The 15,126-nt window shown below is 37.0% G+C and overlaps 1 pseudogene; it reads right to left on the bottom strand.

The window, feature by feature from the left end:
- The window catches only part of LOC127847984 (Golgi-specific brefeldin A-resistance guanine nucleotide exchange factor 1-like), a 52,833-nt pseudogene extending 41,192 nt beyond the window's left edge, over positions 1 to 11,641 (bottom strand).
- Between the last annotated feature and the right edge of the window lie 3,485 nt (positions 11,642 to 15,126).

Below are 15,126 nucleotides of genomic sequence, written 5' to 3'. Positions count from 1 at the left end.
TTTCTTCTGTAAAGCCTGCACACACTAATCAGAGACGTCACTTTCTGCTATAAAGCCTGCACACACTCATCAGAGACGTCACTTTCTGCTGTAAAGCTTGCACACACTAATCAGAGACGTCACTTTCTGCTGTAAAGCCTGCACACACTAATCAAATACATCACTTTCTGTTGTAAAGCCAGCACACACTAATCAGAGACGTCACTTTCTGCTGTAAAGCCTGCACACACTAATCAGAGACGTCACTTTCTGCTGTAAAGCCTGCACACACTAATCAGAGATGTCACTTTCTGCTGTAAAGCCTGCACACACTAATCAGAGATGTCACTTTCTGCTGTAAAGCCTGCACACACTAATCAGAGATGTCACTTTCTGCTGTAAAGCCTGCACACACTAATCAGAGATGTCACTTTCTGCTGTAAAGCCTGCACACACTAATCAGAGATGTCACTTTCTGCTGTAAAGCCTGCACACACTAATCAGAGACGTCACTTTCTGCTGTAAAGCCTGCACACACTAATCAGAGACGTCACTTTCTTCTGTAAAGCCTGCACACACTAATCAGAGACGTCACTTTCTGCTGTAAAGCCTGCACACACTCATCAGAGACGTCACTTTCTGCTGTAAAGCTTGCACACACTAATCAGAGACATCACTTTCTGTTGTAAAGCCAGCACACACTAATCAGAGACGTCACTTTCTGCTGTAAAGCCTGCACACACTAATCACAGACGTCACTTTCTGCTGTAAAACCTGCACACACTAATCAGAGACGTCACTTTCTGCTGTAAAGCCAGCACACACTAATCAGAGATGTCACTTTCTGATATAAAGCCTGCACACACTAATCACAGACGTCACTTTCTGCTGTAAAGCCTGCACACACTAATCAGAGACGTCACTTTCTGCTGTAAAGCCTGCACACACTAATCAGAGACGTCACTTTCTGCTATAAAGCCTGCACACACTAATCAGAGACGTCACTTTCTGCTGTAAAGCCTGCACACACTAATCAGAGACGTCACTTTCTGCTGTAAAGCTTGCACACACTTATCAGAGACGTCACTTTCTGCTGTAAAGCCTGCACACACTAATCAGAGACGTCTCTTTCTGCTGTAAAGCCTGCACACACTAATCAGAGACGTCGCTTTCTGCTATAAAGCCTGCAAACACTAATCAGAGACGTCACTTTCTGCTGTAAAGCCTGCACACACTAATCAGAGACGTCACTTTCTGCTATAAAGCCTGCACACACTAATCAGAGACGTCACTTTCTGCTGTAAAGCCTGCACACACTAATCAGAGACGTCACTTTCTGCTATAAAGCCTGCACACACTCATCAGAGACGTCACTTTCTGCTGTAAAGCTTGCACACACTAATCAGATACGTCACTTTCTGCTGTTAAGCCTGCACACACTAATCAGAGACGTCTCTTTCTGCTGTAAAGCCTCCACACACTCATCAGAGACGTCACTTTCTGCTGTAAAGCCAGCACACACTAATCAGAGACGTCACTTTCTGCTGTAAAGCCTGCACACACTAATCACAGACGTCACTTTCTGCTGTAAAGCCTGCACACACTAATCAGAGACGTTTCCTGAAATCGCGAAATATTCCATGAGTTATCTCCACACTCAGACCAACCAGAGGAAAACGGTTGAAACTCGCCGAAACCGCTTCCAGCTGGCCCTATGATAAGCGTTATCTGATTAAAAACAAGTAAGTAATAAGGTAGATGCACCTGTTTGAAGACTCAATTTCTCCATTGAATCGAGGCATCGGTGGCCATTTTCTCTCAAAACTGACCATGTGATTCCACGCATTGAACTCACGGATAGACAAGTGCAATCCTTTATGCCTTACACTATGTGGGGGCAAAACAAATGAAAACTTCGTCAACTGTGTCAATGGTGTATATGTTAATGTAACCCTTTCATAATTAAAGGGCGTCTGTTTGTATATTAAATGTAGTTAAATACATTAATATCACCAATTATAATTTGATTCTAGCATATTGTCTCCTTTCAATAATACTTTTTCACGATTTTGGAAATTTGCTATACACTTCATTTCAGGGCATATTTATACATCACTGGAAAAAAACACTGGATTCACCAAAAAAGTAAGATTCAAACCATAGAAATTCTTCCACGAAAAACGAAAAAAAATTTGCTAGGAAAGCAAAGAAACCCCTGCCCCACTCACATGTAGGATCTTCATGAGCACGACTTCATCAGAGCCAGGATCTGTGCCCACAAACCGGGCGTGAGTCACTGCATCTGCAATGTTCTCAATAGCTGCTGAAGCAACATCACGTTTAGGGTCTGAAACAAAATGGTCATGTTTAGGATTGGAAAAATTGTAGTAGCCTTAAGTGTCTGAAATATTGTAGTCAAGTTTAGTGTCTGAAACATTGTAGTCATGTTTAGGGTCTGAAACATTCTGGTCAGGGTTTGAAACATTACAGTCAAGTTAAGGATCTGAAATATTGAAGTTACACTTAGGTTCTGAAATATTGAAGTCACATATAGGTTCTGAAACATTGCAGTTATATTTAGCGTCTGAAGCATAGCAGTAACATTTAGGGTCTGAAACATTGTGGTCATATTTAGGATCTGAAACATTGCAGTCACACTTAGGGTCTGAAACATTGTGGTCATATTTTGGATCTGAAACGTTACAGTCACATTTAGGGTCTGAAACATTGCTGTCACACCAAGGGTCTGAAACATTGCAGTCACACTTAGGGTCTGAAACATTGCAGTCACACTTAGGGTCTGAAACATTGCAGTCACACGTAGGGTCTGAAACATTGCAGATGCATTAGGGTCTGAAACATTGCAGTCACACCAAGAGTCTGAAACATTGCAGTCACACCAAGCGTCTAAAACATTGCAGTCACAATTAGGGTCTGAAACATTGCAGTCACACCTAGGGTCTGAAACATTGCAGTCACACTTAAGGTCTGAAACATTGCAGTCACACTTAGGGTCTTAAAAATTGTAGTCACACTTAGGGCCTGAAACATTGTAGTAACACTAAGGGTCTGAAACATTGCAGTCACACCAAGGGTCTGAAACATTGCAGTCACACTAAGGGTCTGAAACACTGCAGTCACACTAAGGGTCTGAAACATTGCAGTCACACTTAGGGTCTGATATGGTGTGATATACACAAGGACTCTCTTTTCTGCATACCCCAGTGGTTGATGTTTGCACCTGAATAAATTAAAGGAATAAAGCTTTAGGTATATTGTCAGTGTGTCTCTAAGTTTTCAGACACTACAATTTTGGAATATTGTTTAGTATCTTAATTTTCAAACACTAAACAAACTAGAAATGGCGCGGAAGAGGCCGACGCGTATCCCCACGCCGCATGTTTGACCCAGGGGCGCCCCAGGGTTGGTAATGGGGCCATGCATAGTTGAGATTGACCGTATTGTCATAAGAGAAGTTCAGTATCAATTAGAAGTGAATCGGTGTAGAAATGAATAAGTTAAGTAAAAGGCAATTTTGGGTGAGTGTGGCCTATGTGGGCAGGGCACCCCATGGTTGGTAATGGGGCTATGCATAGTTGAGATTGACCGTATTGTTATAAGAATAGTTCAGTATCATAAGAAGTGAATCGGTGTAGAAATGAAGAAATTATAGTAAAAGGCAATTTTGTGTGGTTGTGGCCTATTTTGGCGGGGCGCCCCAGTGTTGGTAATTGGGCCATGCATAGTTGAGATTGACTGTATTGTCATAAGAGAAGTTCAGTATTAATAAGAAGTCAATCGGTGTAGAAATTAAGAAGTTATAGTAAAAGGCAATTTTGGGTGGGTGTGGCCTATGTGGGTGGGGCGCTTCAGGGTTGGTAATGGGGCCATGCATAGTTGAGATTGACTGTATTGTCATGCATAATTGAGATTGACCATATTGTCATAAGAGAATTTCAGTATCAATTTGAAGTGAATCCGTGTAGATATTAAGAAATTATTGTAAAAGGCAATTTTGGGTGGGTGTGGTCTCTGTGGGCGGGGCGCCCCAGGGTTGGTAATGGGGCCATGCATAGTTGAGATTGACCGTATTGTCATAGGAGAGGTTCAGTATCAATTTGAAGAAAATCGGTGCAGAAATGAAAAAGTTCATATAAAATAACATAAAAAATGAGTGAAAATCTCTGAACCGGCCCCGCCTCAACCCCCATAACTTTTGACCCAGGGGTAAGATCAAAATTCCAAATAGTGCAGGGTCGCACATATGCTTTTAGCTACCATGTGTGTAAGTTACAAGGTGCTTATAGTGTAGGAGGAGATAGTGGCCAGGACGGACAGACAGACAGACGGACAGCGGAGATAACCACAATATCCCCACGCTTTTCAAAAAGCGTGGAGATAATTAAAAAAAATTAAGAGTCAGAAAATTTAATACAATATAGTAAACAAGAGATGTGTTTGTCAGAAACACAATACCCCCTTCTGCTCCGCTTTGATTTATAAAAAACAAGGGCTGTTTGTAAAACATGCATGCCCCCCTATATGGGCTATAAGTTGTAGTAGCAGCCATTGTGTGAATACGTTTTTGTCACTGAACGGTGGTGGTGGTGGTGGTGGTGGTGGTGGTGGTGGTGGTGGTGGTGGTGGTGGTGGTGGTGGTGGTGGTGGTGGTGGTGGTGGTTGTGGTGGTGGTGGTGGTTGTGGTGGTGGTGGTGGTGGTGCAGTAGTAGTAGTAGGAGTAGTAGTAGTAGTAGTAGTAGTAGTAGTAGTAGTAGTAGTAGTAGTAGCAGTAGTAGTAGTAGCAGTAGTAGTAGTAGTAGTAGTAGTAGTAGTAGTAGTAGCAGTAATGTAGCAGTAGTAGTAGTAGTAGTAGTAGTAGCAGTAATGTAGCAGCAGCATTACAATACCAATACTTAAGAATGATCAAATGGGAAAAGGTAACCTAGCACTGGCAGTAAATATGGGGCTCATTTACAGGTCAGATTTGGAATCTCTGCTGTAAAATGAGATTTTAAATGAATTAAAGGGAGGCAAATGCTGTAATAAAAAGAACATGCATAAACGGTAGTTGTTTCCCTTGTTTGAACCATGCTAAATCCTTAAAATGACTATTTCCAGTAACTGTGACCTTCACCTGTGACCTTGACCTTTGACCTAGTGACCTCAAAATCAATAGGGGTCATCTGCGAGTCAGTATCAATGTACCTATGAAGTTTCATGATCCTAGCCCCAAGCGTTCTTGAGTTATCATCCGGAAACCACCTGGTGGACGGACGGACCGACCGACCGACCGACATGAGCAAAGTAATATACCCCCTCTTCTTCGAAGGGGGGCATAAAAAAAAACTTTGGCAAGTACAGATAATTATTTCCCTTTGAAGCTTATTACTTCCCTTGGATTTGTTTTTTTTTACATTTGACCTTGACCTTTCACCACTCAAAATGTGCAGCTCCATGAAATACACATGCATGCCAAATATCAAGTTGCTATCTGAAGCGACATAGAAGTTATGAGCATTTTTCAAAACCTAAACGCAATTGTCGAAACCTAAACGCAAAGTGTGACGGAAAGACAGACGGACAGTCCCAGCACTATATGCCCTCCTTCAGGGGCATAAAAAGAAACATCGATTTCAGAATAAACTTTCATTTTCTACGTAAAAAAGCTGTTGACAAGATTTTTGTATTATTCACCACTACCCCTATTTCATTGCTCAAAGAGTACTATTGTCTCTTAATTACAATTTATAAAGGGAAATTTCAATTTTATGTAGACAAACAGCCCCCTTAATTGAAGTCGCGTATATCAAGGCCATTCTACTTACCCACAAGACCGTATGAGAGAAACTTGTTGATGGAGGTGAGAGCCAGGCCAGTGATGGGACCTGTGGTGTCCTCTGAGCGTATCACTTCCAGAAATGGGCTCAGGAATGTGTTCGGCTCAATATCCACAAGCTCTGAGTAACAACAAAATATCCCATGACATTAATGCAATAGATAGAACAGCAATTTGTAAAAAATAATAATATAATGTTTCTTAAACTTAAGTCTAGCTAAAATTGCCAAAACTGCAAACACAAGCTGTTAAGTTCTTTACCTTAACCTTACCTAACACAGATTCTGATAACATAGCAACCCGGCTAGAATATATCTATGAAATACTGAGTTAAAAATAAATTAAATTCATCTTTATATAATTTATGGTCATCCCCACTAAATATTATTTAAAAATTTAAATGAATTAAGTTATCCCATAACATTCTTCCTACACCCTAATTTTCAATTAAACTTCTATGAAATATGTACATTTTATCCCACCCACCCCCCAAAATAAAAATGCCCAATCAATATAGGTGAAAAAAGCTATAAAATTGATAAATATAAACATTACCAGTAATGTTGTTGAGCACATCTTTTAGTTGCGCAAAACTGCTCAGAAGTGGGTCCCCGTCCTCGTCCCTCTGAGAATAGGCAGACCAGCGAGATGAGCGCCTCATCGCCGTCACCACTAGTGTGATCTCCCTTTGCAGAATGTAGATCCCATTGCTTGGGGACCCCATTATGATCTGGATAAATTCAATAATTCAAATTTACAGAGCTTGTTCATGCTTTACGGGGCGCTGAATATAGGTCACTTCGCCCTAAATATGATTCGAAACAGTTACCACTTTATTACAAGGTGTTATAAACCACAGGTGGCAGAAAAATGAAGGGTCATTTATCAAAATTTATGATTCTTCTAGTGTCTTGTCGAAACTAATCTGCCAAAACAGATTATCAAAAACTGTTCATAAATTTGAGCCAGTTAAACCACACTTATTTGATAACTGCATATTTTACATATTGTACACATGTGGTGTTTGACATTTTATGTATTTTAAATTAAGAGGATATAATTAAAACCCTATCATTTCTAACATATAAAGATAGTATGTTACGCAATATACAGAACAACATCATTTAAACAAGCAATAACACAATGGAGATTAATAACATTTTTGAAAGTTGACGATACATTATGTTATTAAGTTTTAGAAATGTATCATTAATTAATTAGTTTAATACATGTGAATTCATTTTGTCTTCCAGCGTAAGACAAAATTAAAATACATTTAAATAAAATCATTTACTGCACTTTTTATAGTGCTTTGTTTTATTGTGTATCCAAGTCACCCCTTCATGACAGATAAGACACTCTTGCACAACCATTATATATGGATAACTGCAACATTTCTAGCCTCCAGATTTTCAAGATTTATGGTATGAATCATTAGTTTGTATTTGAATTGTGTAATTCATTGTTCAATAAATAGTATAGCTTATTTATATTGTGTTTCGTTTGTTATAACATAGGAATCGCCTGTGATTTGTTTTGATGAAACCTTTTGTCTGGTGCTTACGACTAACTGGTATTTGTATAAAAAATTACATTAAACTTATTAACATCTGATAATGGTACTAAATAGTATATCTTAACTTAGTTATTTAGTTGTTTTAATGTTTATTTTAGAATTTCTTATGGATTTAATTACTTAATGCATATGTGTATGCATATGTTTACAGGTATGTCTTGCAACCTGTAACAAGCGCATTTAAATGAACAGTGAACACTGATTATAATCAATAACATTCACATGGTCTTTATGGCTTTCATATACTGGGTTGTCAGAGACTAGCCTAGACATGGATTTGGGACTGTCTTATCCTGCATTCCTAACAAACAAGTCTTTCAACCTCAAACTAAATTGCCATTATTTAGAATGGTATTGCATCAAGAATTTTGAATTAGTTTTGTGAGCTTTACATATCTATCGTACGCTTCCCTTATTTCAAGCATAGTGCCCTAATTGCGATAACTTTGTTTACATTGAGAACATGGCTCTCATGATGGCTTCACACGCATGCGCTCCAGTATTTTGTTTTACTAACATTACTATGCTTGAAAATAAATACAGACACGGCTAAAATAAGGAAAAAACCAGTACAACTGCCTTTCAAAATCTTACTTCAATTGAAATAATCCAAATGTATGCCTATTCCATTCATTTTTTTTCGGTACTCTTCATTAAACTTGTACATAAATTGCAGATCAATGCACTAGTGTAAACACAACACTTTCATGTATTTGATTTATTTTAAAGAAAATTCTTTAACTTTTTCAAGATTCTTAGAAAATGTTGCATGGAACAATCTGTGCATGTATAATGTGAAAATAGTTGACCTGACGATTATACATGTTCTTTGGATAAACCCTGTCACGATTGGATGCTAATTTTATCAAATCTTTAAATAGTAACATATACACCAAAATTTTAATTGTATTTGCACAAAGTGAGAACATTGGTGTGTTTTTTGCAATTCTTGAGCACTTTTTGTGTCAATGTTGCTAAAAAGGAGATCGACAGATAAAACAGAAACTTACTAAATTGCAAATAGAAGTTATAAAAACAGTTCAATTAATAATTCAGTTTCTATAAAATTTAAATATGAATGGAATTTTCTAAGTTTTGTTGGCCTAATGCCTATTGCAATCAAGTGCTCTCGCTGTTGGGATGTGACATCTCGACACCAGATAAACAACGAGCATAGTGGATGTAATTTGTGGGTGTGTATGGAACTCGCGACTTTGCGTGGTTAAACACACTATAAATAAACAATTTTGACATTTTCAGGTGATGGAAATAAATCTTTAAAGGTACATCATTTATTGCACCATTGTTTGAATTAATTCAGACATTTTTTTAGTTGTTTCCTTAACCGCTCGACTCATGGTAATTATAGGATAAATGAATAATTTTACAAAAGTTAAAGACTTATCCATTTTCTAGTTCTGGCTACCATAACTTTAAATGTTGCTTTTTATGATTTTTGACTGGCACGACTTTATAGTTATGGACCAACCCCATTAGGAAAGTCAACCAGAAATTCCGGAAAAGTTGACAGTTAACAAAGACCGGTCCAAAACAGCTTTTAAATGCATTTATTGGCCCAAATCAACCACTTGATCGGAAAGATTGACATTTTTCACATTTAACTGAAATATACTTTCACAAAATACTATCTTAAACATTTAAAATTTATCTATTCTGCTCTTACATATCGAGAAAAACAGCAATGGGACAGACTTTCTTGAAATGCGAATCTCCCGGGATTTCACGGTCATATGACGTTATTTCTATTTTTTAGTAATATACCATGTGCTCAAGTGTTTTCAAATTCAGAATGACATTTCCCGGTATTTTAGATAATTCTGGCTTGTTTTGTAAACAAAATGTAGTGTAAATACAAACTCAAAGTAAATATTATTTAAAACTACCTGATTCACACTGAAATCAGTCTTATAATCCACCAGACGTAAGTTGTTAATCACAGATAATAGATTTCAGAAAACGAAAGTAATGTTTACAATTTCAGCATAGAATGTCAAGGTCGATCCGAAAGTATCCAAATGAAAACTTGTCACGTGACAAGGCGACAATGGCGTCAAAATTGTGAATTTCAGACTGATTAGAGTTATTTTCATCTATTGTAAGATGCATTTAAAACATTTGAACGTTAAAATATTCCTAAGTGCAGTAATTTATATTCATTCACCAATATATGTAGAAATGTATCCAAGAAATTGAGCTTTTTTTTATTTATAGCGTGACATAAATATGTTACAACTCTGGTTGACTTTCGATACGGGGTTGGCTTCAGCGTACAGGTATGTCAATACTATTTAAACTGTACAATCAACTTGCCAATAGAGAATCACATCATCGTCATGCCAAAAAACGTTAAATATTTCCATAAGAATGTTGTCCTGTCGGCTTTTGTGTAGTATATATGTCAAGATGTAAAAATAAATGCTATTATATCATTTTTCTGTATTATTATTTTGCTGCAGTACACTTCTGATTTTTTGCAAAAATGACCAATGAAAGTACAATGAAAAAAATATCATATGATCACAAAAACTATAAAATAAACAGTTTATAACGCTGTCATTTGACCATATTTCAGATTTAAAAAGGTTTCATTGAAAAAAAAATAAACAATACCTATAATAAAATGATGTACACAAAAGAAATCACTATCGCCAATAAAGGATCACTGTTTACAGCATTATCTCCCCTGTCAGATCAACAGTTGGAGCATCTTTTCACAAATTTGTAAAATTGTAAGATGCTGTCCGGTAATCTTGCGCAGTTAAGGATCAATTGGTTTAAAAACATGTTCTTTTATAAATACGCAATATCTAAATTTATTATGAAAATAATAAGTTCATGTGCTTATTAACACAAAAATATCTGATTAATTCAGTGAAGAACTGTCCGATTTGATTTCAAAACAAACATGACTCACCTCATTTTCAAAATATCACAGTGTCCGGTAATCTTGCGCACTTTGTATAATGACCTCGTTTAGGCAAAATTTCCAAAATTGTAGACATATGGTGTCCAATTATTGACAAAAAACATTCCAAAAAAATATTTTAGAAATCAGTTTGTAAAACCATTGAAATTAAATGTGGATTTCTAGTGCAGTTTTTTGTTCACTACAAATCAATAAATAATATAGTCACTAATAATAGTGTACAATTAATAAAAAAGTACCGGTATGCGTGAAAAAAATGCATAACAGGTTTGATACCACGATCATGCTTCCATAGTTTACAGAAAATATCAAAACTAGGCAATTGCGCTGCGGAGATCATACCAAATTGATTTGACAGAATGGCGGGAAATGATGACAATGTCGTCTAATGCGATATATTTTCATGGAAAAAAATCCCATATCTGATCGGATATTGTGCAATGGAATGCTAAATTACACGTTGGGTTTATGAATTCTTAATTTAAAGTATGAAAACGCTTAAGACTGCAGGGAATTTGTGATTCATTTTGAATTTTTCGTAAGAAGGCCAGTGTTTACGATGTATAGGGATGACGCAACCGGTGTTTAAATGCAATGATTAAATTTAATTTTGCATGGAATACGTAACTTTTAAATACGTTAATTCTTTAAAATGTGAAATTCCATCTTTCATCACTAAAGAAAACCATTCGTAGTCTGCGAGATTCGCAAATGCGAAGTGCGCATGATTACCGGACGCGCAAGATTACCGGACTTAACTGTACATTTATCCAAGGGACACAATATGCAACAATTGTTTTTGATTTGATTATACCTTTTCATGAAATACACGATAGTGACCCCTTATTGGTGTGACCCCCTATTGGCGAGTTGACTGTACGCTGAAGTTTCTTTAGCTATCCATTTTCAATTTATTTATTTAGGTTTTTTTTTATAGCATCATAATTAAAAACAGCATAGCGATCCGTATACTACATTGAGTCTTCAAACACACATGTTCTTACCTTAATGACCAAGGTTCTCCTTCGTCTTAAAAGGTAAACAAAAACAATATGTTTTTATTTACAATTTCTAAATAAACCAGTAAAAACATTAATAATAGAACTCATTGATTTGACGGCGACACTGGCACTACCGTATGGAAAATAACAATTTCTTCCTCTACATTGTATAAGTATTAATGAAAATAAACAAATGACTTAGAATACTCGATTTTTTAAACGACAATTTGTTTGACAACTAGATTAAATATCGTTTTGACAAATGACGTGGTGTTCCTACTAATTTTGGTTCCGAACGAAGATCTTAGTAAAGGGACACTACTTTGTGACAAAGGTTACTTCACACTGATTTGATTGAACACAACTCTGGAAAATTTGTTCAGAGACGTAGATATGTTATCGACTTCTCTTAAGTGTGCATCTTCAACATTTGAAATATGCTTTCTTAATCTTATAAATGAGACGTTTATAGCGAAATGATAGTGCATTAATGACATACCGTAACTGTTCCATAATCTAATGAATAGTTAAAGGGAAATCACTGTAGTATACTTAAGTATTATCCGTGAGAGTTGTCTTTATATATGAATATGTTATACAGTTTATTGGACACTTGTTGCTTAGACATAACAGAATAAACATGTAGCCGCATACACCTTGAGTTGTAATAACTACACCGGCTAGACTACAACAGTTACGGTCAGATGAAATGACTAAGTTACACATATATCGACATTAAGGCTGGACCAAAACATGCATCAAACATCGAGCTTCAATTATACATGTTATGAGATAACCCTTCAGGATTGTGAGCTGAAATCTGAACATGAGATAATGATAAAAAATGTCTGGGTCGATCAAGCTGTAGAAACGATCGTCCGGGCAGAACCTGGAAGGTTGTCTAAATAAGCGAGGAACACACATACTCTTCACTATCACGGGTCAAAATCATCGTTAAACCAATGTCTGGAAATTGTGCGACAGCTGTATGCAATCAATTAAATAATTTTGTATAATTAAAGTTTTGATTTAAAGGGATCTTTTCACGGTTTGGTAAATTGACAAAATTGAAAAAAGTTGTTTCAGATTCGCAAATTTTCGTTTTAGCTATGATATTTGTGAGGAAACAGTATTACTGAACATTTACCATAGTTCAATATAGCCATTATATGTATCTTTTGACGATTTGAAAACCTAAAAATTATAAAGCGTTGCAACGCGAAACGATTGAATAATTTGGAGAGTTCTGTTGTTGTCGTTTAAATTTACGAAACTACGAAGATTGCTTATATAAGGTATAAAATACTTACCAAGTGTCCACCCGGCGGAATAGCCGAGAGGGCTAATGCGTTTTTACTTCAGACTAACTCCAGGACTCCGTGGGTCACTGGTTTGAGCCCTGGTACCGGCTACTTTTTGTTCCTTTTTTAAATTTTATTCTTGATTTTTTACTGGAGCTTTTAAGATCCAATGTTTACATTAATCAATATAAAGCATTTAATGACAAACTTCAAAATATGCCAAAATCTGTGAAAAGGCCCCTTTAACGACGTCATTTTGAGTAACCTTTCATATGTGGATCATTAACTTCGCATTAACTTTTAACAATACATAATTTTGCACATATGCTCCGAAAATAATTATGTTACATGAGCGGTAATATAAATCCAGGTAAGTAAATGGTGTCAAATGTAAACAGTTAAGCCGCTATAGTGCTCTGATATCCTGCCGTGAATGTGTACCTATGATTTGTTCCTTAACTTATGTTGTTGTTTTTTTCAAAAACATCAAACTGCGAAAGAAAATAAGTGTCAATTAAAGAATTAAAATGGATTTATGTCATAAGTCAGAATGGAATTCATCATGACACATAAGGGCCGGTCGACGTGGCCTAGTGGATAAGGCGTCCGCCTCGGGATCGGGAGGTCGAAGGTTCAAGCCCCATGGGGAGCGTTTGTCGAAGGATGGATGTTTGTCATGGGACTTGTTCCGATATGGCCGGTTCTTGATCCGCGAGCTACTTAAAAATGAATGGTTACCGACTTCTATCCGACTGGCGCCTGGCATAGTGATAGGAGTTGGGAGGTACATGGTATACACGCAAAAAAGTGTCTCATATTGGCTGGCCCTTTTAGTAGGGGTGACACTATAATGAAATCAACTTTACCTTTACCTTTACCATAAGGGTGTGCTAAGGTTGTGTTACGACAACTACATGATTGTTTTTTCGCAGAAAGTGAAATATAACGCGGACTTGAAATATCTGGAGGCATATTTGCACCCTTTTGATAAGACACGACTCATAGACAGTGACGGATTGAGCACGCTGGAGGCCCATAGGCATTGACACGTTTTTGGGCCCAGGCCAATTGTCGGCATAGTCAGGCTAGTGTCTATAAAAAGCCTAGTTCCCAGTCAATTTAACTCGTTTAAATCATTGTCACTTTGTAAGACAATGTCACGCCTTTAAATTGCCACGCCTTTAATCGAAATATAACATTGATATAAAACAATTGCATTGTCAATTTATTAGATTAGGCTTAGTAAAATAAATCTTTCGTCACGGTCTCATGGCGCCTCTTGATGTCGCGGGGTCTATAGGCGGTTATTTACTCTGACTAATGGGTAATCAGGGACTGTTCTTAGAATTGACTCCGTGAGACAATTCAATTCGACATCAACATGTAATGTATTCCCACACTCCATCCAATATATCATGCATTTAAAAACCATTTATTTGCACTTATAACTTACCCGGCAAAACGTTTACCACGAAGCAGCAACTGCCTACTAGAAACCCAATGCCAAGTCGAGTTCACTCGTTTAAATGAGTGTCACTTGGTAAGACAATGTCAAGCCTTTAATCGGAATATTACATTGATATAAAATAATTGGCTTTGCCAAGTCATAAGATTTGGCTAAGTTAGTAAAGTAACTCTTTCGTCACGATCTCATTGCGCCCCTAAATATAGCGGGGCCTTAGACAGATGCTCATTCTGAATAATCCGGGACTGTTCGTAGAAATGATTCCGTGAGAAAATTCAATTTACCATGAACATGTAATGTTTTCCCACACTCCATCCAATATATTATGCATTTAAACACCAGTTTTGTTTTGTACTTCAAACTTACTAGTACCCAGTAAAACGTTTACCACGAAGCAGCAACTGGCTAAAAATACCAAGAATTTGGCAAGGGCGTACGTTAGCATAATTGTGTGTTCACCAGTTAGACCCGGTCTGTTCGTCGGGTTTATTCGATTTAGCCTGTACCCAAGTCGCATTTTCCTTTTTATTCGTGTTCTTTTGCAGAACAAGCAAAGAAGCAACATTAGACACAACCTCCGCGCAGATATTTGACTGGAACCAGCATAGCTCGATCAAATTGTACGTGAGAGCGCGCAACAACAACACTGCGTGGAGATTGCATTAGACCGTGAAAACATTATTCACTACATTCTCTGTTACTGATTATATGCATTGGCATAGAACTTTACATGTTTAATATAGGTGTAGAATGACTAAAACGTACACAAGTGGTTATTTTGGATTAATCATTTTAATTTCACGTTACCGATGCTAGAATATTGATTGATACATATTACATTTAAATATCCTGGGTGTGTACCATAGAAATCTTCAACACACCGACTGCAATAGCCTAGTTTACGGTGAACGAGTCTGGATACGCACATTGTAAAGGCGACTTATTGCGATGCGCATGCGTTTTCATTCTAAACAAGACGATTATATCTTAAACGCAAACCAAAGTCACAGAGTTTACAGCT

Source organism: Dreissena polymorpha, chromosome 10, assembly GCF_020536995.1.
Source record: "Dreissena polymorpha isolate Duluth1 chromosome 10, UMN_Dpol_1.0, whole genome shotgun sequence".
Classification (NCBI taxonomy): domain Eukaryota; kingdom Metazoa; phylum Mollusca; class Bivalvia; order Myida; family Dreissenidae; genus Dreissena; species Dreissena polymorpha.
The sequence above is the reverse complement of the archived record's forward strand: the minus strand, read 5'-3'. Positions and strand labels throughout refer to the sequence as shown.